The 23,058-nt window shown below is 45.1% G+C and overlaps 1 long non-coding RNA gene across 1 annotated transcript in view; it reads left to right on the top strand.

Annotated features, from left to right (window-relative positions):
* Positions 1–22,314, top strand: part of LOC138258586 (uncharacterized) — a 116,280-nt gene extending 93,966 nt beyond the window's left edge. Inside the window, exon 3 of the long non-coding RNA XR_011198435.1 lies at positions 22,201–22,314. This is a non-coding gene — a long non-coding RNA (uncharacterized lncRNA). The remainder of the gene's footprint in view (positions 1–22,200) is intronic.
* Positions 22,315–23,058: the final 744 nt, after the last annotated feature.

The raw sequence follows: 23,058 nt of genomic DNA, 5'->3' as shown, positions 1-23,058 counted from the left end.
TTATAAATATCACAATGCTTTTGAGTGTTGTCTGCATCAAAAAAAGTGATGAAAAACCTCACGCAATATCTTTGAAAACCTGACCCATAATATGTTGGCTTTTTTTTGTATTGCACAAGTCGGTTCTCAACACACCACATCCCCTCCCAGTACCAGCTACTGCTACATCTGAAAATACACTGCAGCCCACCATGTTTCATATCCATTAGTGCCCACACCTTTATTCCATATGTAATCCCAAAGTGGTATGTGAATGGTGGTTTTGTGTCTGCCTTTTATTTCTGACTCCTGTAAAATGCTTCTTCCCCTGCTTCCCTGGGGACCTGCTGTAAGCATAACAATGCTACCCTCCACTAACAAATGTGCCACTCTACACATATGTGCATCCGCCCCTAAGAACACTAGAGCTCCAAGTCCAAGCCATCTTTCTCCTAAGCCAAACTCGCCTAGTGCCATGGGTGATGATGCTTGGTCACTGCTGAGCATGAGCACTGGTCTGTGTGCCCATGCAGAACACACCCAGTACCAACAGGGGATAGGTAGAGGTGGGTGAGCCACTGAAGGCTCGAACCAGAGGCCTGGCTCTGGCTTCGCTTGAGCCCTCGAGCCCAAAGCAAGTTACGTTTTTATGCGGATTCTGCCTGCTACTGTCGCACTTCTCACATTGTGCACTCGTCTGCTTCGCTCCCTCGCCATTACACAGAGGGGAGACGGTGAGGAGCACTAGAGCCCATCTACACACAGCCCCTGCTGCTCACGGTAAACACACAGGCAAATAGCTTTCACAGTGGGTGCTCTGTCACTCTGCTTCTGTAACATGCTGCCGGAGCCCCCACCTTTGTTTTGCTAAACTTGTAATGGCAGTTGCTTAAGTGTTGGGCCGCTCCTAAAGTCGGCTCCTTGTTATGTCAGGAGAAGCAGGTGGCGTCATTAGAGGTAACCGGCCTTCCCTTCATTGTGTCATATTCTCAAGAAAACATACTTTGCCAGCTTAATTTAACATGTAATTCAAGTGGTCGAATTGCACATTTTGGAACCAGAAACACTGATCAATCCTGGCTCCTTCCATTGATCAAATTGTGTGATCCTAGTTATTTGCTTGAGATCAGTTCTGGGTGTGCACTCTACAAAATACTTTCTTGTGTGTGGCTTCATGGACTAAAATGCAAAGGGTCCATGTCACCTGACTTGCTTCTCATGGTTCGCTAATGGCATCGTTGTTAGGGCAGAAGAGGGGTGGTTCCAAAGTTCATCTTTAGAAACTCATTTCTAATACTTGCCACTCAGTGCACTGATCGATTGTACTGGACTGACAAGCTTCCACAAGTCTTATCCTAGCTCTATGTGATGCTTGTTACATGATTTACATGCCACACCTTTTCAAAGATCGTCTCGCACATTGGCTCTTGAAGCCAAGAAGGATCAGTGGCTCGGCTATCCTTATTAATTTGCTGACTCTCCCACCTCTGGGATGGGAGATGTGGTCAGGATACTGGTCTGGCCTAGCCGGTCTGATTCCCTCCTCGAAAGCATTTCAATGACATGGATAAAAAATTCTTAAGCAGAACAGATGTGCAGCCATCCTGTGACGCACACAGTTCCTAGCATTCATTTCTGGGGCAGTATTATTCAAAGGGTGCACTGTTCCTGTCTGCCCCATGGTGCACCTTTTGACAGGTGTGCCAGTCACAGACGGTATCTATGAACCCTGATACAATTAATGCTCTCCCTGGGGATATCGCATTCAGTGAAATATGGAGCGGCTACTTCAAAGAACTTTCAAGTAGGGCTGTCAGGCGGTGCACTGATAGTATGCCACCATTTTGTGCAGCACTCTGAAGGCACCTCTTAAGGGCCTTTTTGCAAATAAGCAAACAATCTGATAGGGCTGGTGCACAAGTAGTGCTAGCACTATCGGTATTACAGAAGGAGTTGCACAAACGTGTGCGGCACATTCTGTAAAACCAAAGTGTCCCTGAGGAGCACAAAGTGGGCGCAAGGTATAATATGGCCCTTGGCCTTCAGTAGACTGTGGCATAACACAGTGTGGCAAAAGGTGGTGAGGACACATGGGGCTGGAGGAAAGGAGCGTTGTTATGGAACTGCGAGTGGGCTCTTTACTGAGTTCCCATAGCCGTGAGTGTTCAGGCACTCATTTAGCCTGCCTGAATCTTACTCAGTCTATTAGATTTTCAACAAATATTACAATTCCAGTAATTTAGGAGAGACAGATAAACATCAGTGGCATAAGTATTACCAATGCAAATACGAGTATTGGATATACATCACCTTCACATGGAATCAGAGCGTACTGGCCACACCAGGAATAGAGAAAATGGGAGAAGCCAGAACTGAAAAAAAGGGGAGGTCCTTCTATTCCACAGCGCAAATAAGCAGGTAAGGAAGCACTAGGGGTTAGGGGTATCATTTAAGTGGAGTGCTTTGAGACTAGGGGGCATGAAGCATAGAGGTTCCAGTTGTGACATTAAAGCCCAATGATGTAACTGGAAGTACTGATGCTGAGCTTTTTCTGAGTCTGCGAACTTGAGCTTGCATTGCTCAAAGGGTTTGAGGGCCTGTCCGTGTCACAGTCTGCATGTCTCTTACAGCTGTAGGCTGTAGTACGTGGAGGGACACCTGGTTTCTTACTGGTTCTGGACTGGCCAAGATAAGGGTGACCCCTTCTAGTAGCCACGGTGCTGCGGACTAGAAAAACGCCAAGGCAGACCATACCCTCCAGAAGGAGTCCCAGAGGAAAAACCCAAGTAATGGGAAAAAACCTCTATCACAGGAACTCCTGAAAAAGAGGAAAAACAATGAAAAAGACAACATAGAAATCAAATCCGCAGGGAAAAATGTAGGAGCAAGAAGAAGCAGGAGCGAGGATCACCACCAGGACGGAAGTGTTTGCAACGCAAGGAAGGAGAGAACTGAAGTGCTTATATACCATGAAACAGGAAGTGACAACACCATCTTGGATTGGGAAATGAATGAGAAAGAAAGCCAAGTAGAAAAGGAAAAGGAACAAGGCATAAGAAGACAACCGCCACAGAATAAGACAATATGGATGACCAAGAAGAAAGAAGACGTGAAGACAGAATTAAAAGAAGAAAAAAGAGAAAGGACCCAAGTAAGGCAAGTGGGAAGGGAAAGTCAGGGAGGCTGCCAGCGGCCGTGGGGCGACCCGGAGCATGAAATGTGCCTCCTGGGCTGCACTGTGGCACAAAACGCCAAATGAGCACCCAAAAATGGGCTGAGGCAGTTCCGGCATCCCGAAACGCAGACTGCCGGCCTGATTCTAGCCTGAAAAAGGGACGCTGCAGTAGTCCGCGCCATCACAGTCCGTGGAGGAGACCTTGCAAGGTCCTACAGTTGTCCCTTTCTCGCTGCTGAAAAGAGCCGAGGATGAAGGTCAGTGTAAAGCTTGAGTTGCAAGCTATTGGTTGTTTGGAGATGGAAAGGATTTGAGGCCCCTCCTCATCACCAGCCTATCCCAGATCTGTAGACCCACTGCAGGTCGGGGTAGCCAGGGAAGCACTGCGGGGTATGTTGACATAGGAGCAAGGCCAGGTCCTATAGCGTCCTGCAGGCCACTGCCCGGTCCATATGCAGCCAGTGTTTTTCACTCACACTGATCAACCACTCGGATCTGTAGTGTAGGTGGGCAGCCCAGTAGTAATCTAAGAGATTGGGGCATGTGAGTCCCCCACAGCAATAGAGCAACAATAATAAAGCATTCAAGATGCGGGGCTGTTTCCCATTTCAGATGAGTCAACCTGAATCTTAAACAGGTAGGCCTTTAGTTATATGGACAGAATTGATTACATGGTTTCTGAAAGGCAGCAGTGGGCAGGGCTGGTGCAGAGTCAGGCATAGATAAGGCCTGGAGGAAACTGGTAAGGTGTCGGTACCTAACCGAGTCTGAGCCAGGCAACTCATTTGGTTTGGCTAGCAGTCTGCTTGAGCAGGCGATCTGTTGGAAATGGGTCGGCAGTGATGGGGGCCTCCTCTGCACCACAAGAGTAATTGGGCAGGAACAGACGAGCATAGGTGTGACAGGAAACAAGACTGACTGCCAAACACGGGGCATTTGAACTGTTGGAAGGGCTGGGGCAGAGCCAGGCATAGGCCTGTACGAAACTGGAAGGCTTTCAGGTTCCCGCAGGGTGGTGGACTGTGACTGAACCAGATAATTACTGGGTCTGCAAAGAAGATGTTTCAGAGGGGGTCTTGAGAGGGCCTGGGTGTGAAAGTCAAGTACAGTCCAGTAAAGCAGTCTTGCAGGGGAATGATGGGACATCTGCAGAATGGCACGGCTGGGGAAGAGGAGGATTTGCATTCATCTAAAAGGGAAAAGGGATACATTGCAAACACAATACAGCCATTGGAGGGTCAGACACAGTAGATCATGGCACCACTCATCTTATTTGCCATCCACAGATGTTCGCCATCTTTACATTCCTCAAAGCACCTATTTAGCTGTGCACATGTCCTAAAAAGAGAAGTGGTGGGACTAACCAAGTTAGGAAGCGTGCAAGTGACATCATGGTGAGTGACATGATCACAAGAAGTGGCATCACAGCCCATGTCCTCACAGGAAGTGACCTCACAAGAAGTGACAGCAGATCTTAAGACCTCACACATCTGTTTAGCAGGCCTGTCATGAGTACATAGGAGCGCATTACAATATTTAACAAAGATTGTGCATCAGGGATGGGCCAAAAAAGTCACACAACACCGACGCAAAATCTGGGCCTCACCTTATACATTTGTTTTTTAAAACCCTGCCACAAAGAAATTGGCAACAAGGAGATGTGGCAGTAAATCTGTTCTGCTTAATTGGTTGCAAAGTCTGCTTTTTAAAATATCTTATGGGGTTAAGCCACCTGCTGCAGAGATCTGTGTATGCCCAGTAAATCATCAGTGATGTAAAGTGCTCTGACACCCTATATTTGGATGAGTAGCGCTATAGCACTATAAAAGAAATAAAACAAAATAGTGGCATTTGATTTGTTATTTGTGTAATTACTGGGACAAACCAATAAAGTCAAAAGTGTGCCCTCTTAATTGCCTGTGAAGTGATAAAATGTGCCTTTGTTTCCCCTCCATGCATTAGGTGTGAGGCTCCCCATAGCTCCCACCCAGGATATCGCAACAAAAGGAGTTCTGATGGTCCCTTAACTGCGGCCTTTGTTATGGGCCCAGATAGAATCTGATAAGCCTCTTCCCCGCCTGAATGCTGTTGTTCCTAAGAATCAAGCAGGCGGTGCTGAAAGAGTCCTGGTGTCTAAAAATCACATTGGGACAAGTTGGTGTTCAGCCTCTTGGCAGGGTAGACGGCGTCCACCCTGTGAAAAAAGTGGATAGATGCCGTCTACCCTCGCCTCCTGCCCTGCTATTTAGGAAATTAGGTTTGGGAGCTAGAGAGAAATACACACTCACTCTCTCTCTCTTCCTCTGGGCTGCTGGATGCATACTATCTCTCTTACACTATCTCCCTCTATCCCCTCTTAGTTACTGGCTTGGATATCTCTCTTTCACCCATTCTATCTCCCTCTCTCCTCTCAAGTGCGGGCTTGGATATCTCTCTTTCACATATTCTTTCTTCCTCTACCCTCTGTCTCCTCTTAAGTGCTAGCTTGGATATCTCGCTCACACAAATATTATCTACCTCTCTCCTCTTAAGTGTTGGCTTGGATATCTCTTTCACACATTCTCTCTCCTCTTAAGTGCTGGCTTGGATAGCTCTCTCACACAAATATTATCTACCTTTCTCCTCAAGTGCTGGCTTGGATAGCTCTCTCACACAAATATTATCTACCTTTCTCCTCTTACGTGCTGGCTTGGATAGCTCTCTCGCACAAATATTATCTACCTTTCTCCTCTTAAGTGCTGGCTTGGATATCTCTTTCACACATTCTCTCTCCTCTTAAGGGGCTGGCTTAGACATCTCTCTCACACACTCTATCTACCTCTTTCCCTTGAGTGCTGGCTTGGATATCTCTCTCACACAAATATTATCTACCTCTCTCATCTTAAGTGCTGGCTTGGATATCTCTTTCACACATTCTCTCTCCTCTTAAGTGCTGGCTTGGGTAGCTCTCTCACACAAATATTATCTACCTTTCACCTCTTAAGTGCTGGCTTGGATATCTCTCTTTCACAAATGCCATCTCACTCTCTCTCACCTTAAGAGCTGGCTTGGATATCTCTCTTTCACACACTCTAGCTCCCGCTCTTCTCTTTTAAATGCTGGCTTGGATATCTCTCTCACAGGCACTATCTACCTCTCTCCCTTAAGCACTGGCTTGGACATCTCTCTTAAACACACTCTACCTCTCTCCTCTTAAGTGCGGGTTGGATATCTCTCTTAACACACTCTATAAACCTCTTTTTTCTTAAGTGTAAGCTGGGATATCTCACTTTCACATACACTATCTCCCTCTCTCTCCTCTTGAGTGCTGCCTTGGATATCTCCCCCCCCCGCCTCTTGAGTGCTGGCTTGGAAATCTCTCTTTCACACACACACCATCTCTGTCTCTCCTTTTAAGTGGTGGCTGGATGTATCTCTCTCAGACACACACACTCTCTATTGTCTTTGAAGCACTGACTTGGCTATATCTCTCACCCTCTAGCTCTCTCACGCTCACCTTCTATCTCTCTCCTGTTTAAAGTACTAGGTTAGATTTCTCTCTCTCACACACTCTCATCTTAAGCACTGGCTTGGATGTATCTCTCACCCACTCTCTCCTCTTAAGTGCTGGCCTGGATATCTCTCTCTCATACGCTCTCTTTCTCTCCCCTTTAAAGAGCTGGCTTGGATATATCTCTCTCATATTCCTTTCTATCCCCCTCTCTCCTTTTTAAAGTGGTGGCTTGGATATTTCTCTCTCACATTCACTTTCACTTCTTTTTAAGGCACTGTTTGGATATACCCCTCTCACACCTACACTCTCTCTCGCCTCTTTAAAGGGTTTGCTAGGCTCTACCCCACACTCACTTTCTAGCTCTCTCACTCTCACTTTCTGTTCCTAAGTGCCGGCTTGGATATCTCAGCCTGCCTGTACTAAGTGCGGAGTGCTGCTTACGTATACATTTGCGGACAGGTTGGAATTGGTAATTTTACAGTGGTCTCTTGTGGGCACCACAGGCGCATGCGCGTCTGCGCCACAAACCGTAAAACGTAAACAGGCCGGTTGTGGTCCATTAGGACAATCTGTTCCTCAGCTGCCCTCAACGCAGGCGTCTACCACAAATCCCACACCCCGCTCCTTTTACTGGGGAGGAGAGGAGGCAGAAGGGGAAGAGAACCTCTGACCAAAGTAGGTTTGTTGTTCTATTGCTAGGATGACCAGAATTTTAAAGCCAAAAAACAGGAAATTTCACAAAAATAGAACAAGGACTACAATTTTACTTCAACCGAGTGCACAGAATGACAGCGCTTTTACAGGAGAGGCACTAAGAACATAGATAAAATGCAATTTTTAAAGTCAGTGTAAGGCCTGTTAATTTGCTTTCTGATAACACCTGCGAAGTATCCCTGCTTTGGAAAACGAAAAAAACACCTCCCATCATTTTCAGGTGACTCTTTAAAAACCGGGACATGAGCTAAATTTCCCGTAATCTGCTTGGACAGCTGGTGAAAACCCGGGACGTCTGGTCCCTTTTTATTTAACATATTTATTTATATAGCAGCAAAACTTGTGTCTATGCAATTCTATAAAGCATTTACGGAACAAGGGTGATTTTTTTTTTTAACGTTCACCAGTTACTTGGCCTCTAAACACCGTGGTGCAACGCGAGACTGCAGCATGCTTGTCAGAAGTTATTGTGAGGGCTGGAGACAAAGCTCTGTGGAGACCTCTGGACGCTTCTTCCATTTTTGGCAGGTTCCATAATACTTGTCCATTTAAAAGAAAGAAAAAAACATAAAGGGAAAAGATGGCAGCTGGCTTCATCCAGCGCCATGACCAGTAAATGGTCTCAATATAAAAGATGATGACTGGCGTGCTTGCTATGAAATATCTGTACATACATTTTACTGAAGGGCCGCAGCCTTGGAAAGTACATGAACTGGGTCATAATGCCATTTTGTACCCTTGTTCCCCAGTTGTGGCCGGTAGGTACAAATTCGAGGGGGGCGGAAGTGTGGAGGCGCACACACATGCACGCCAACTTCCACCCATGCATTCACATGCAGACACACACAACACTCACATACATTCATACACGCATGCACCAGTCATTATAAAACAATACTTACCTGCTGCAGCTCTCTGGAAAAGAAGCCTTGGTAGTTGCTAGGAGGATTGGGACTACTGTCACCCCAGGGCAGGCAGAAGTTCCCATCTCTTCACAGAGTAGGATGGGGTCAGAGAGACTGCTAACCCCACTCTGTGATGAGGTATCAGTGTTAGACACTCAACCCTGGGCGCTAGGTAAGAGGTTATCACTGACGCTCTGCCTCATCAGGAGGGGGAAGGCCCCAAGGACCTTTGCTGAGCTGAGGAGGTCACTCCCACAGGGCTGTGACATCCTCAGCCCAGCAAAGTTCAGATCAGGCAACCAGGAGCCAGCGCTTTTAGTGCATGTCTTGCTCCTGGCTGCCTGACCTGAAAATGAAGAGTGTCTGTCAGGCTGGCGTTTGCTCAGCCTGACAGACACTCTATGTCCAAAAGGTGGAGGGGCGTGGCCCGTCCACCCTTAAAGACAGGCCGCTGCTGCTTTTACCCCACTAGTACCTTTTGACAGCCCTGGTCTGCAGTCACAGGCCTGCCTTTGACATACCAGACCCTAAGGGTAGCATGGTGTGGTGTGAGGGTGGGGTTTGGGACCCGATTTATCATTCTTTCATGCAGTGCAACGCAGGAAGCCACCTTGCGCTGCATGAAAGGGCAGGAGTGTGCCATATCTAACATACAGCACATTCCTATCTTACCTAGCGCTTGAGCACTTTTAGCTGCTTCGCGCTAACACAGACACCCTTGCAACCGGTTGAGAAGGACCAACTGGGAGCCTGGGGGCACTGAGGGGCTTATTTATGGGGAACTGGCGTAGGGCAGCACAGCAGGTCTTCTTGCTGCACTATCTATGCCAATGTGAAAGGGCAGGAATGCACCATATTTGTGTAGTACGGTGCATTCCTGTTCTTTCCCCCTGCGCTGGTGCACAATTGGCTGCCTAGCGCAAATGCAGACCCCCTTGCACTATGGTGCAAAGGTGCCTGCATTGCATGCAGGATTGTTTTCGTGCAGGAAGGGACACATTTCTGTACAAAAACAATCCTGAGAGGCGTGTTCCTCTTTCCATGTGTGCTGCAGAATTTCCCCTAAGGTTTTGGTGCTGCCCCAGGTTGATTAAGTAAATCTGGGGCAGCGTCAAAATCCATGGGTGTTACGTGGGAAAACCCACTGCATCGCCCATGGAACATCTCTCTGGTGCAGAGTAAGGCTTTGTCTTACTCCATATCTATGAGGCCATGCAAAACTATGCAAAGTAGCTTTGCATGGCCTCATAGATATGCTTGAGAGATTTACTCCGCTGGAGAGTCAGAAAAAGTGACGCTTAGGGGGCAGAAGACTCTCATAAATAAGCCCGTAAGTGTACAGACAGAGTGATACATGGAGCTTGTGTAGAACACAAGGACAGCATAAAAAGGAGTGATGTATAATCAGTAAATGTAAGGAAATGCTTCTTTTTTTCATGATCACCCCCACATTTATTGGACCAATGCTGCTGGTTTTTTGATTCTGTAAGTGCACTGAGACCTTTCAACCAGGCTTCATTGCTATTGCTCTGACCTTTATAAGGTATATGTCTGATTTCTTCACCCACAATTAGCATAAGTTAACCTTCTCATAGGTCCCTGGTATATGCTGCCAGTAAGTTAAAGCCTCCCCTTCATGGACTAAAACAGTCTGTGCAACCACAGGTGTCACAAAGCAAACCATGGCTTCCAGCCTGCCATTGATGTCTGACAGAACAGTTGTTGAGCTACTAATTTGACTTTGCCTTTTTAATCATGACAAACTCCAGACCTTCCTTTTTACTATACATAAGTCACTCTTAAGGCAGGCCTATCAAGCCATAAGGCAGAGTGCTATTTATTAAAAAGTAGAACATGTGTGATCATGTGTTCTTGCAGTAAAAAAATCCCAATCGTGATTTTGACTGTAGAAACACTAGTAGCCCCATTGGTGTGTACATGGTTACACGCTGACAACTCAGCAGTGCTAACTCCTGAATGGGACTGTGAACGTTGGTACTTTAAGGTGTCAAACAAATCGTTGCATTAAACCCCAGTTATTGCCCAAGCCACATATAATGTAACTCCTAAGCAAATGGCAACTCTAGGAAAATTGCCACTCTGTTGCCCAAACGTTTACCAGTGACCATTTACAGTTGCTTGCCACAAATCTGCTTTCTGCCATCTGAGGGGGAGGTGTGAACGACTCTCAGGAAGGTACACAAAGGGTCTGCCATTGGAAGTGGTGTTGCTTCTCCCTGGCAGGAAGACCAACTAGGGTGTGAGCCCAAAAGGCGAGCTTCAAAGGGGAATTTGCTTTTGAACGGCAAACAGTGGACACACACACGAGGAGCTGCTCTTTTGTTCTGGTAGATAGGATGGCATCTAGGAAAGAGTGTGGGAAACAGTTGCCAAACCAGTTTTCCTGTGGGGTTGTAGCCCTCTATTGTGGGCTCCCGAGCCCTACACACCGAGAGAGGGGTTCTGCTGTCTTGGCAGAGGGCAGAATATTGCATTACGGGATAGCTAGATGCCACACTTTGCAGGAAGTTGTCATCAGATGGGAGGGGACATGGTAGCCCATTGGCTAGTAGTCACTGCAAATCCTAGGGGTACGTTCCTGATATGAGAGTTGCACCCCTGGCACCCAGACCTCAGATCACATCTGCACTGGAGAGGGGACCAATAAAGGACTGCCCAGCTGTTCCCCGGAGCTGACAAAGAAAGGCTGGATTGCACCTGCTGATCGTTGGGATAACAAAGACAGAACAGTGCCTGTGGTGCCCTGCTTGAGGCAAAGTCATCCCTGAGCCACAGACAGAAGGGACTTCAAGAGTCAGTTGGCTCAATTCCTGTTACAACTCAAGGGCCACAAAAGCTAAAGAAGTCTGCATTGGCAGGTTGTTAGCCACAATCACTTGGCCACCACTGAACACTGAAATGCAGCCTAGGAGACCAAGTCTTGACACTCAAAAATTGCACCCAAGTCTGCTGGACCCAGGAGAGTCATCAGAGTGCAGTTTAGTCTCCCAAGATGGTCCCAACTGAGTGGCTCAGTTAAAGGGAGCCACTGGATTCGCTGTAACCGGAGACCAGTAGCAATAGTTGCCTGTTGGGACTTCATAGGGCATCTACCTCTGTGGCCAAACTCGCCCAACCATGTTCATGGACCAAAGAGTGGCCACAGGAAGACCCCAGTCACCTGATCAGCATCCTTGTGATGGTATGTCCTCATGATTTGTATAGCGCAATAATCAGCCAAGAAGGTAACCAGGCATTTGTATCCTTCAGCATCTTGTATACCTTGCATCAGGACCATAGAGGCTAGAACTGCACTAGAGACTGCTTTGACTGAGGTAACTGCCTTGACAAGATACTTGTTGTCCCTGTCACATGCTTCCTGCTGGAGTTGGTTGCCAAAAATGGGCCAAAAAACAACTGAACACAATTTTCCAAAAGTTTTCAAACACTTTCCAAGTAATCGCTAACCACAGTAGTTGCTACTGCTTGTTGCGATTTGAATTAAAAGCAGTAATGTTTTATTTGCATAACCATTTATATTTCTGGCCCCTCAGGTGGATTTTGTTCATTTTTGGAGTCTAAAAATTCACAAAAATAAGAGATTTCCTTTGTCATATTTCTTTCCTCAACTGTTTTGGTACTCCTAATTGCTTTGCACTTGTTTCTTTGATAAAACCTGACTGTTCGAAGACACGGCTACCCAGGGTTGAGCTAAGGTTTTACAAATAAGCCAAACTGCACCCAAGATGGATTTGTGAGTTTATTACATGGTGAGGTCGCACAACCATACCACATAATAATCTGCTTTCCACACAGTCAGGAACAACTGGGTTGTTGACAGTGATACCGTGTTGAAACAGGGCTGAAAAAACACCAGAGGACCAAAATAAAAGTGGTCCATTTAATGACTCAGACAGCTAAAAAAAATGGTTTGCAACATATGGATACATCATGCATTTGTGCTGTCTGCGGGCAATGTTAGCAGTAATATCAGAGAAATCAACCATTAGTGAATCAGATAGCTAAAAAAGTGGTCCACATCTGCAAATCAGGATAGTTTTGATCTTGTAAAGTAAAGCTGTTTTGCAAGGTATGGGAGACCGCATGTTTTTGTGCTTGCTACAGGCAACATTTGTGATAATATCAGAGAAATCAGTAGTAATAACTGGCCCTTTAGACCATAAACCTGGCTCACAAATAGCAAATGAAAATAGCCCACATGCTGGCCCCTCTGATCAGCCCTTCTGTTACTGCTCGATTGTTCTGTAGACCACTATACAACAACGGGGTGCAGCAGGCTCATAGGAAATGCACTAATCCCTATAAGTTCCCAACCATCCAAGAATAAAATATTCAGGTATCTATAGTGAGCTCAATAGGTTAGAAAAACCTAAAAATGAAAACTATATTGGCGGTGCACCACTTTGTTAGCAATTATTGAATCAAATGTAGAGAAAGTCCAATTCTTTTATTTTTCAAGTAAATATTCTTAATGTTGTGTACCTATTCACACATATATATGTTTATACATTTCCATGTCTTGTCCTATGATTTTGTTCTGTTTTTATTATGTATTCAAATGGTGTCGGTGTGTTTATTATTGTTTTATGTTACGTTACAGCCCTGAAGAAGCCCAATGTTGAAGGGCGAAATGCGTTGGCTGTTACCATTATGTATATCATGCTTTAACAAGATCATTATGGAAGAATTTAATGGAATTGGAAAAAAATAAAAAGAAGATTTGCTTTACTTACACCATAAAAGAATTTCACTTCCTCTACATTTGATTCAATAATTGCTAACAAAGTGGTGCACCGCCAAAATAGTTGTTCTATAGGCCAATTTGAACCTGCGGAGAGATGAGGAGAAACAGGGAACCTGTGAAGAAGGAAAGGATGAAAAGGAGGAGAAACAGGGTACTTATGAAATGACAGGATGTGAATATACATGGAGCTGTGAGGAATGAAAGAGAGTGAGGAGGAGAGGCAGGGAGCCATGATAGATCAGTGGGCAGGATTATTGCAAGATACAAAGAACCTCTGATGAAATACAAATAAAATGAAAATAGGAGTGAGAAGTAGCTTGTGAAAAAATGAAAGACTAGAGTGAGAGAATCAAGAAGGTTGATGAATGGAGATTTAAAGTAAGGAGGAGATACAATGGGTTTCTGAAGAATTAAAGAAAAGGGTGAGAAGGAAAAACAAGACAGCCAAGACAAACAGAGGGGTGTAAAGAGATAATAAGCTTGTGAAGAATGCAAGAATAAGGGGTGAGAAACAAGAAGACAGATGAATAGAGTTATGGTAAGGAGGAGAGATGATGAGCCTCTGAAGAATGAAAGAATAAGCTGAGAATACAAAACGAGAATAGTGGTGAACAGAGAACTATGGTAGGGAGGAGACACATTAAGCTTGCGAAGAATGAAAGGGCAAGTCGAAGGCAAGAGGCAGGTACCTCACAAAGGATAAAAAGACATGGGGTGGAGTAAAGAGAAGCGCTGTATCACAAATGGAGCAGGTGAGGTCAGAGCTCCTGAAGATAGGACAGGATGGGAAGCAGAAACAGGATACTTGAGAATGCAGGACAACCAGAGAAGGAAAGGAGATTCAGAGCATACAAGGAGTAAAAAGGAGAGATAAGACTATGGGTGAATGATTATTCTCTGGTTTCTCGGGGTGAATGATTCTTCTCTGGTTTTGCCTAAGGTGCTCACCACCCTGGGGAGAGAGCATTGAGCACTTGTCTAGTATAATGTGGCGGGCGTTTAGGGGAATCTTATGGAGAGGTGCTGTTTTATCAGCCATTGCTAGCTGTTGTTATAGGGGAAGCAGCATGTCAAAGAACGAGAAAGACAAGACACTGGTTCTCACGATGAAAGAAGTATTGTGCAAGCAAAGTAAGACTGAAATCAAAAGGATGATGGGTAGCGTTCCCATCCAAGACAACCACTATTTTGATGTGACCTGACTTTAGAAGATTCTGTTAACCTGTGATAAACCTGTGGTCTTATTCAGGTCCCTCACTTCTACAGCGGTAGTTCTGGGAATGATGAGCACACTGATGTCTAGATTTCCTTCTGATTTCAGTTTGGGGTGAAAAAAGACATCTATGGAGGGGAGTGAGATGCCAGTTGGCGTATAACTGCTTACACAGATGTTTCCGCTAAAAAGAAACTCCTCATTATTAGTTGTTCAGACCAGCCTCTTAGAAAGGCCTGTCTATAGAGTCCTATTAACCCCCTAACTGCTGAGGTCTTTCCACCTTAGTTCTAATCCTTTTCTTGGCTATTTGGGGTACTTTGCCCTTACACCTACATTACCTACATAAGATACCCAGGCCTAATTTGTGTCCTTGTATTTCCTAACATAATGGATATTCTAAAGGTACCCAGGGTGTCTGGATTCCCCTGGAGAGGACTGAGAAAATAACCAAACTATAGCTAAATTGTGTTTTTTGGGGGGAAAATGGTAAAAAAAATAGTTTTCCCCCTAAAAATGGCATCAACAAAAGGTTTCCTGTTCTAAAATTGCCTTCTTTCCAGCTTTTGGGAACACGCAGAGCTGCAACAAAAAACTATTTTTTACCACATTTGTGACTGGAACCTGGACCTTTTCTCCTCATCTCCACCCCCTGTTGACGCTGGCTGTTGCCACCCGTTGCTGGCTATTGCTGTCACCGGGTTCATTTGGTCTGTTTGGTCTGCGTTACCTTAGCAGCCCAGCCCTGCGTTGCTGGAGCTGCGGTGAGAAGAGTAAACTGCGGAGAGTGAGCGGAGGGGGCTGTCAGACCGGATGAGTGCTTTGAGTGCTCTCTGAGTGCTGCCTTTAAACTTGTGCCAAAAGGCTGTTGTTTGTTTGCCGCTTGCTTTCTTCTGCCCACTTGGACCAGGAGTCAGGAACAGAGGGAACAGGAGCAGCATGCAAGAGACCAGAGGCTGTGGGAAGGGTCTCTGCTCTGAAAGTTTGGACTCTGCTGAACCCAGCTGCAACCATGAAAACGGCCCGGGTGCGCTTGCCGCGGCTGGTGAGCCGGCCCATCTCCTTTTCCAGGCACGGAGGTGTTGTGGCCCCTACTAGTGTCCCCCTTTTTATGGGCGAGGGCAAAGCGTTCCGTCCCATGCTGTAATCTCTCTTTCTGCTTCCAACCACGCCCATGTCACGTCAGTCACTTTCATTGGTTCGTGGGCTTGCCTTTTAAAATCCACTTGCTTTCATTTGTGAAAGGCATGCATACGTTTAGCCCACCTACACAGCACCGGTAAACTACTAAAAACATACGAGGCTTGATGTTTTCAGCATGGTTTCCAGACTATTCTATCTGTTTATTTTTCACGCAGAGCGATCGCGCTGCATTTTACATATTGGGATCGCGCTGCGTTTTACATATTGGGATCGCGCTGCGTTTTTTTTCTTTTAATTTGTGAGACACGAAAAGTCCGGTTAGGAGTTTACAACGCTAATAGCTCTAACTCGAGCAAATGTGAGACCTGTTGCATTGAAAATGCTTGTTTGTATGTTGTGGTGATGACATTTCCCTCTCATCGCGTAGGAGGTGGGAAGCTGAGTGGCGTTCCTGCAGTAGCGGGGCAAGAGGGATCTGTCAGTTGAGCTGGGAGAGTGGAAAGTGAGGGCTCGGCTGTGGGTCGCACCGCTGAGTGTGTTTGGGTAATGAGCGGGGTTGCGCTGGGCTGGCGGCCTGGGTACGACTTGTGGGCTGGGTTTTGCCCTTATACGGGTGCATATACGTGTCTCTTCATGTGTGCTTGTAGGGTTCTTGGACACCTGATAAGGGCGAAGTGGAGTCTTGGGGTCCTAGGAAGTTTGAGGCTGTGGTGTACCAGTTTCTATGGATAGGAGCGTGTCTAAAGGTTAGTGTAAGAGAGACCTTGCACCAGTCATATTTTGGGTACAGGGCTGAACGGGCCTTTGTTTCTTCGTTAGATAATTTTGGTTGGCTCTGTTTTTCCCTGACCTGGCTGGACCTATTGCTCTGGACTAACGCCCTGTGGAAGAGAGGCTTAGGCTTTTTTGGATTTACATCTTGTTCTGCAGACTATAATTTTGGTAAAAATGACTGCCAAAAAATTGAAGTCAGGTCGTGCCCTAACTGCCAGGCAATGTCAGAAGACCAAAGCCAACCTGCTGAGGAACAGTGTCCCCCATTTAGCAATACTTAAAGCTTGGGGGGGGGAGGGGAGGGCAAAATACTAGCTTTTTCCAGAAATTACCAGTGGACAAATCCCAGGTTGGAGAAGTGGTACATTCATCTCCATTGCTGATGGCACATGAGGAGGTCAGCGCTCCCCCTAAGCTTAAGGAGGTAAAGCAATTGAGGTTTCTTACTCCCTCTCCCGCTCAAGTACAAGGGGCACCCCCAGGGGAGTAGGGGAAGTGTGCCGTTCTCCGGGGGTTCTGTCCCCTTTGTATGTAACATCTGGAGGGGAAGCTATTGAGGCCTCATATGTTCCACTGGTCACTCAGTCTTCTCTAACTTTGGAACACGCTACTGGATATATCACCCTTTAAACCAATGTCCCTACGGGGATGAGAAGATGGATGCTCCGTCTGATACACTAATGCAGAGGAAATAATCTTTAGACTTGTATTCGAGCACTCCCAGCCTCACACCATCAGAGCATGTTAATTTGTCTGTTTCTCCTGATTTAATGATGAATCCCCTAATGAATCTCTCCTCAGATTGGTTCCTTTTCAAGATCACTGCAGACTCTTGAACGTATGTTGGCATCTATTCTGTCCCTATTAGGAGGGAACACAGACAATTCTGACCATATTTTAGATATTTTATCTGTAATATTGAATAATCTGCTGACTAATGGGACAGGAGAAGAGTATAAGTCTGTTTCAAAGAGCTTTGTTACTTGCACTGTAGATGTGAGTACTCAGGTGGAGGATTCTAGGAGTAGGCCTCATAAACAAGAAAAAAAAGTTGTGACCAATCTTTGGTCCTAAGTTACTTGGAAGCTCTGTTTATAGAGGAAAGGTAATCTGTCCATGAGGGCATTAATACTGAAGATATCCCTGCTGGCCCTGTCCTGGTTCTAGGGGAGCACTGCAAAGTGTTTCCAGTTTTCAACAAAGCTATGTGGCCCACCCCTGAAGCTACAACCCAAGATTCAGGCCTGCAGCATGGTAGGGTGTTAAGTGACAACAAACAAAAGAGTAGTGAAAAGAAGGTAAAAAGGAAAGTTTGGAGGATATCTACGAAAAGAACAAGAAAGATTAAATTTCAGGATGCAGGTATTTCATCTGTTACTGTGGTGCCTTTTGAATCAGCACTATTCCCCAGGGCCCAGCACCTTGTGGCCCTGCCTCAATGCCAGCTGAGCTGAGAACCACCCACGCTGAGCAAGTTATGCCCTTGGCTTCCAATGCGGACGGGGGCTCATTTAGGCAAAGCTGGAGTGGGAAAGACAATTTGGAGGAAGACACTTAGTGGGGGTTAAAATCTGCCATAAATTCGACTTATTCTACCAATGATGCTGTCTGGGTGATCCAATTTGTAGAAATTTTTGCTGATTCAGAAGGATATTTCTCCGGCACTGGATCCCTCAGCTGGCGAACTTTTCTACAAAGGATATTTCCAAAGTGGTTCATCCGAAATCCTGGGAGTTATCTGCAACCTGCCTTTTGTGCGGGTCCACTTTTACTCCAGGGTGGTAGTGGAAGAAGTTTTGAAATTGTTGGATGAGCTCAGGTGGTCAGGCTTTGATATCTATGTGTCTCCTTCCCTGTTGAAGGCTTCCCCGCCATCTCAGTTAACAGCCACCAACAGGCATGGTGCCAGGTGAGGGTCCTACCCCTCCATTCCTAATAATGGCCCCCTGCCTTTGGTTGCGGGAGGCTGGGGAGGGAGTGTTGGTCTGGATATAATCCTAGTGGTGAAAACAGAGAAGGACAGGCACATTTTCACTAACTGGGTGGAGCAGGATTGGGACTAAATAACAGGGTCTATCAACGTAAAAATTGAGTTTTCAAAAGCCCTTCTTCAAAGGTACTGATGTGATTGGAGTCAATATATTGACCTGGAAGATAGCAGGCATGAAAAGGACATGGCATCACTTTTGCAGATTATCAAGGTCAATAAAGTGGTGATAGCAGCCATTCAAGAAACGTGAGGACTCGAGGTGGCCGGATTATGCTGTATTTAGGGAGACCTGTTGGGGGCCTTGCCTTTTTGGTTTCTGTTATGCATGATGTTGGTGTGTCTGTCCTATCTAGTGATTCTTCTAACTTTTTAGTTGTATCCGTTTCTGGGCTTCCTTCTATCATGATAGGTAGGGGGATAAAAAAGGGTTGCCCTGATCAGTGCAGAGGGGTCCACATGGGATCACCTGACCTGATTCTCATCAACATATATTTCTTCCCGAAACTTGGTAAAAATATTTTATTCTGGGAATTGCCACTTTTGGTGAGCCAGATTCAAGGGCGTTCTCCTTGTGTGTCCATGCTTTTGATGGACGATTTTAATGCAAAAATCCCTACAAGGCAGATGAGGGACCCAATTCAAAGGGATAAAGATATGACCTTGAATAATTCCTATCAGGTCTTGGGGAGTCAGAGAGGGGACCAGTCTGGCAGGCACTTGGAGACCCTACTTAATAGTTGTAATATGAGATAATAAACAGGAGGTGTCCTAGAGACCAGCCGGCTCAGCTGACATTTGGTATTGGGAGAGTAACTTCCCTGATTGATTATGTGGCAATATCTGCTGAGTATTTTGGCATGGTGAAGGATTTTTTGTAGATAACCTTGGGGGTAGTGATCATAAGCCCCTTGTACTCACACTGTTTAGGGGGACCAGGATAAGCGAAAGTGGACTAATAGCTGGCCCTTGCAATTAAAACAGCATGTTATAAATGGTCTTGAGGGGCTACGCATAGAGCAACTTAATGCACCATTACAACACACAGTAAAGGATTTTGAAAACCTTATTTCCTCTATAAGGATTTGGGTGGCCGCAGGCCTGTTAGGGTACAGTGTTAGGACGGAATTGTTTTTAGCTTGGAAAAGTCCCGGGCCAAAGCTTTGTTTAATAAGAACATAAGGCAGGCGTGTGGAGCAGGTGGGAAATATTGGGAGAGCTTGATTAAACAACATGGGAAAGCTTTTAGAAAGGAAATGTGGCAAATTAAGTGGAGGTAAAAGGAGAACATATGGACTAGTGCTATCTCTTTGCAACATACAGTTAACCTTATGGGCCTTTGGCGCATCTCCAACCGTAGTCTTGGGCTTTTCACATACATTACAGCAGTGTGAATACCTGAAGAAGCTTTGGTAAGCTATATCTTAGACCTTTATAAAATTAAAGGTGGTGATGGGGTTGCCCCCAGTACGTTACAGATAAGCCTACAGGTCACGGGGTCAGCTAAGAGCATTCCAATCCTAAGTGTTAGTGAAATTCAAGCAGTGATAAAAAGCTTACAAAGCTCCAAGCCACAAGGTCCAGATAATATTTCAGCGAATATTATTGAACTTAAATTCTCTCCATAGGGCACAGACCTTGGCTCCAATGTTTAGAGAAATAATTGGGGGTCAAAATTTGCTGGAAACTTGGAAAAGGAGTATTAGGGTATCCCTCTTTAAAATGGGCGATAGAGCCCAGCCATCTAATTATCGTTTGATTACCCTGGTGGATATTACAAGTAACATTTTTGCAAGGCATCTGTTAGGCCCTTTGGAAGACTGGGTGAGTACAGTTAGAATATTACCTGACCCAAATGGGATTTCTAAAAGGGTACATCTACAGATGGCTACATGATATTAAAAAAGCTGTTGGAGAATGATGCCATTTTATGGAACCAGCTACTGTATGTAGTTTGTATTGATTTGTCCTCTGCATTTTACACCGTAAATAGAGATATTGTATGGAAAAAGGTGGCTAGATGGAAGTGCCCCCGGGTCTCTTGAAGCTGATAGCCCAATTGCATGAGGGCTTCCGGACCAGACCAGAGTGGAAACTGGTGGTGGGGGATTTGGGGGCAGTAATGAGGACCTGCCCAAAAAGATTAGTACACATAATGGGTTGGAACGGGTGTATCTTGGCTCCGGTCCTGTCTTGTTCTCAATCTACATAGCGGATGCTTTGGAGGGCTTAAGGCAGGTCAAGACCTTCCCTTCTAAGCTGGGGACCAAAATCATAGGTGTTTCATTTTATGCGTACCACACAGTGTTATTAAATCTTGCACCAGTGGGGCTGCAGCAGCAATTGGATGCCTTTTCTCAGTATTGTAAGGGGAATGATCCAAAGATTAATATGGCCAAAATGAAGGTAATGTTTTTTTACAAAAGGTAAGAGGCTTCTCCTGAGGTTCAGATGGTGGATGAATGGTGCCCAAATGGAGGTGGTTAAGGAATACAGATACCTCGGTGTGGTATGTAGCGAGAGCCGAGACTTTTGCGGTCATGTCTCTTCACAAAAATCAAGAGGTAAGGCCATTGCAGGCTAACTACTGAGATTAGATTTGGTTTTTTGACACAATCATTTGAAGTGTTGAGAGATGATTATAATGCAAAAATAGGATTTTTACTCGATGGGGGTGAGGTTTTGTTACAAAAAGTAGCTAAGTGCTTGCAAAGTGTTGAAACTACCATCTGGGAAAAATAATTGGGATTACCAAGAGGCTCAGTGAGTAGTGCGCTGAAATTAGAGTTTGTCCTTACTAATTTTTTTTTAAATATAGCCAGAGGTTGCTCAATTACTGGGCAGATCTGGTGAAATCAGATAAAAGCTCTTTGCAGCACTTTATAATAATTCACCTGCAAGGGAAACCTAAGGGACTATGAGAACCGACAGGTTGTGGAGGCATCGTTGAATTTGCCCACTTGGTATTCTCCTGCAGTGATGTCAGTGCTCCAATAGAAACAAGCATTAAGATGCTTAATTGGAGAGCACTCCCTCTATAGTGATTCAATGGATGTGAGTAGGAGAGGCAGTGCGCAGCACCTAGTGGAAGTTGACTGTAGTGGTCTAATTCAGCCTTAATTGAGGGGCATCTAGAGTAGATCTGTGAGGAGATGGGCTCTGAAGGTCCAGTTGGGCCAGGTTCCCGCTTTATAAAATGGGCCGGGTCCATCTGGGGTGGGAGTGCCTTTGCCCTTTTTTCAACCTTGATGTATTATCATTTTCACATCTTATTGTTTTCTGTACCTCTTACTAACATAAAAAATGCTAACTATTGCCTGTTTTCAGAGAGGTGCAGGTCCGTTGTATTAGTGACTTCATGAATATAATTTTGCATTGTGATAATATAGCGGTCTGCTGGGTGCTGGCCAACGTTTTGACCATTATAGCCGGTGAGCTGCTCGGTACTCTTCCCCCATAATGTGACTTGCTTTTTTGGCACAATGGTGTTTCTCAAGGGGGTATAGCCTTTTTTTATTCTGCTATAATTCTTCAGTTTTTAGCTAAAGAGGTGTATTTTTACATAGGGTTGTGCTTTTTTGCATCATCTGAGGGTAGTAGACACATTTTCCTCTACATTAATGTTTTAATGCATTCTTACATAGTTTTCTATATTGCACTATCTGGCTTGTCAAATTCCCATTTTCTCTACTGCTATCATTGTTCAGTATAGTATTCATGTAGTTTTTAAATGTTTGGGGTTGGGTGCAAAAGTTGTTGGCTTTCTAATTTAGGGTTGGAGCTTGGTAAGGTATTTATTTTAGCATGTGTTATGGGTATTTTTGTGTTGTACTCGTTTTAATATGTGTACTTGGTAGTTGTGAGTGCTTATTGATTATTCCTCCATCTTATATATTTTTAGGAATTATTATGTTTGTTTTTATTGTGCTGTGTGGTTTGTATTGTCTAATTGGCATGTTAACAAACTTAGATAAAAAGTAAAGTACGTTTGTTACACTTTTCTAAGAGGTTGCCAATGTTTCCTTATTCTGTGGTTTTCAATTTACTTCCAGTTGGTGGTGGAAACAGATGTGAAACCCAAAGATGAAACCAGAAAAAACTTTTAATTTCTGAAAAGCAGACAGAATATTGAATTGAGCAAGAAGTCATTTGTGTGTATCTCTCACGGTTTTCCCCAAAACACTTGAAATAAATAAATATACAAAATGAGTAGGAAACAATAGCTACTTCTAACATTTTCACCTGTAACTTCTTGTCACAATGAGCCAGTGTCAATTGGTGACGCTTTCCTCGTCACCCATGGGAAGGCCTCGAGGCACCATTGCTGAGCCGAGGAGGTCATGCCCATAGGAGCTGTGGCCTCCTCAGTCCAGCAAAGTTGAGCTCAGGGAGCCAGGAGTGTGCGCAAATCGCGCATGTCTGCTCCTGGCTGCCTGAGCTGAACATGGAGAGTGTCTGTCAGGCAGACCTTTGTTCAGCCTGACAGACACTCTTCATGAGGGGCAAAAGGTGGGGGGGCGTGGCCCCTCCGCCCTAAAGGACGGGCCGCCACTGCAATGAGCATTTTACAAAAGCAATATTCCAGTACATACCCTATATCCTTCAGGTCTTTGGAATATATATGACTTGTAGGCAGTATATTAACCCAAGGTACCCAGAACCAACAACGGAGCTACACTTTACAATGGTTTTTTATTGTGCCCCGAGTATAGATGAATCCATATGGTAAAATATGAAGAGTGAAAAATGGGCATGAAGAAAACCTGTGCGTTTCTGAAATGTACATTAGCTACTGGATTTAGAAGCTGTGGTTATTCGTACATCTGCAAATTTGTAGGTACCCATACTGGCATGTGATTCAGAGGGCATTTAGCAAAATGTCTCCTTTCTTACACACTGGCTTAAATTTG

This window comes from Pleurodeles waltl, chromosome 9 (assembly GCF_031143425.1).
Source record: "Pleurodeles waltl isolate 20211129_DDA chromosome 9, aPleWal1.hap1.20221129, whole genome shotgun sequence".
In the NCBI taxonomy this organism is placed as follows: Eukaryota; Metazoa; Chordata; class Amphibia; order Caudata; family Salamandridae; genus Pleurodeles; species Pleurodeles waltl.
This window is presented reverse-complemented; position numbering and strand designations above follow the sequence as displayed.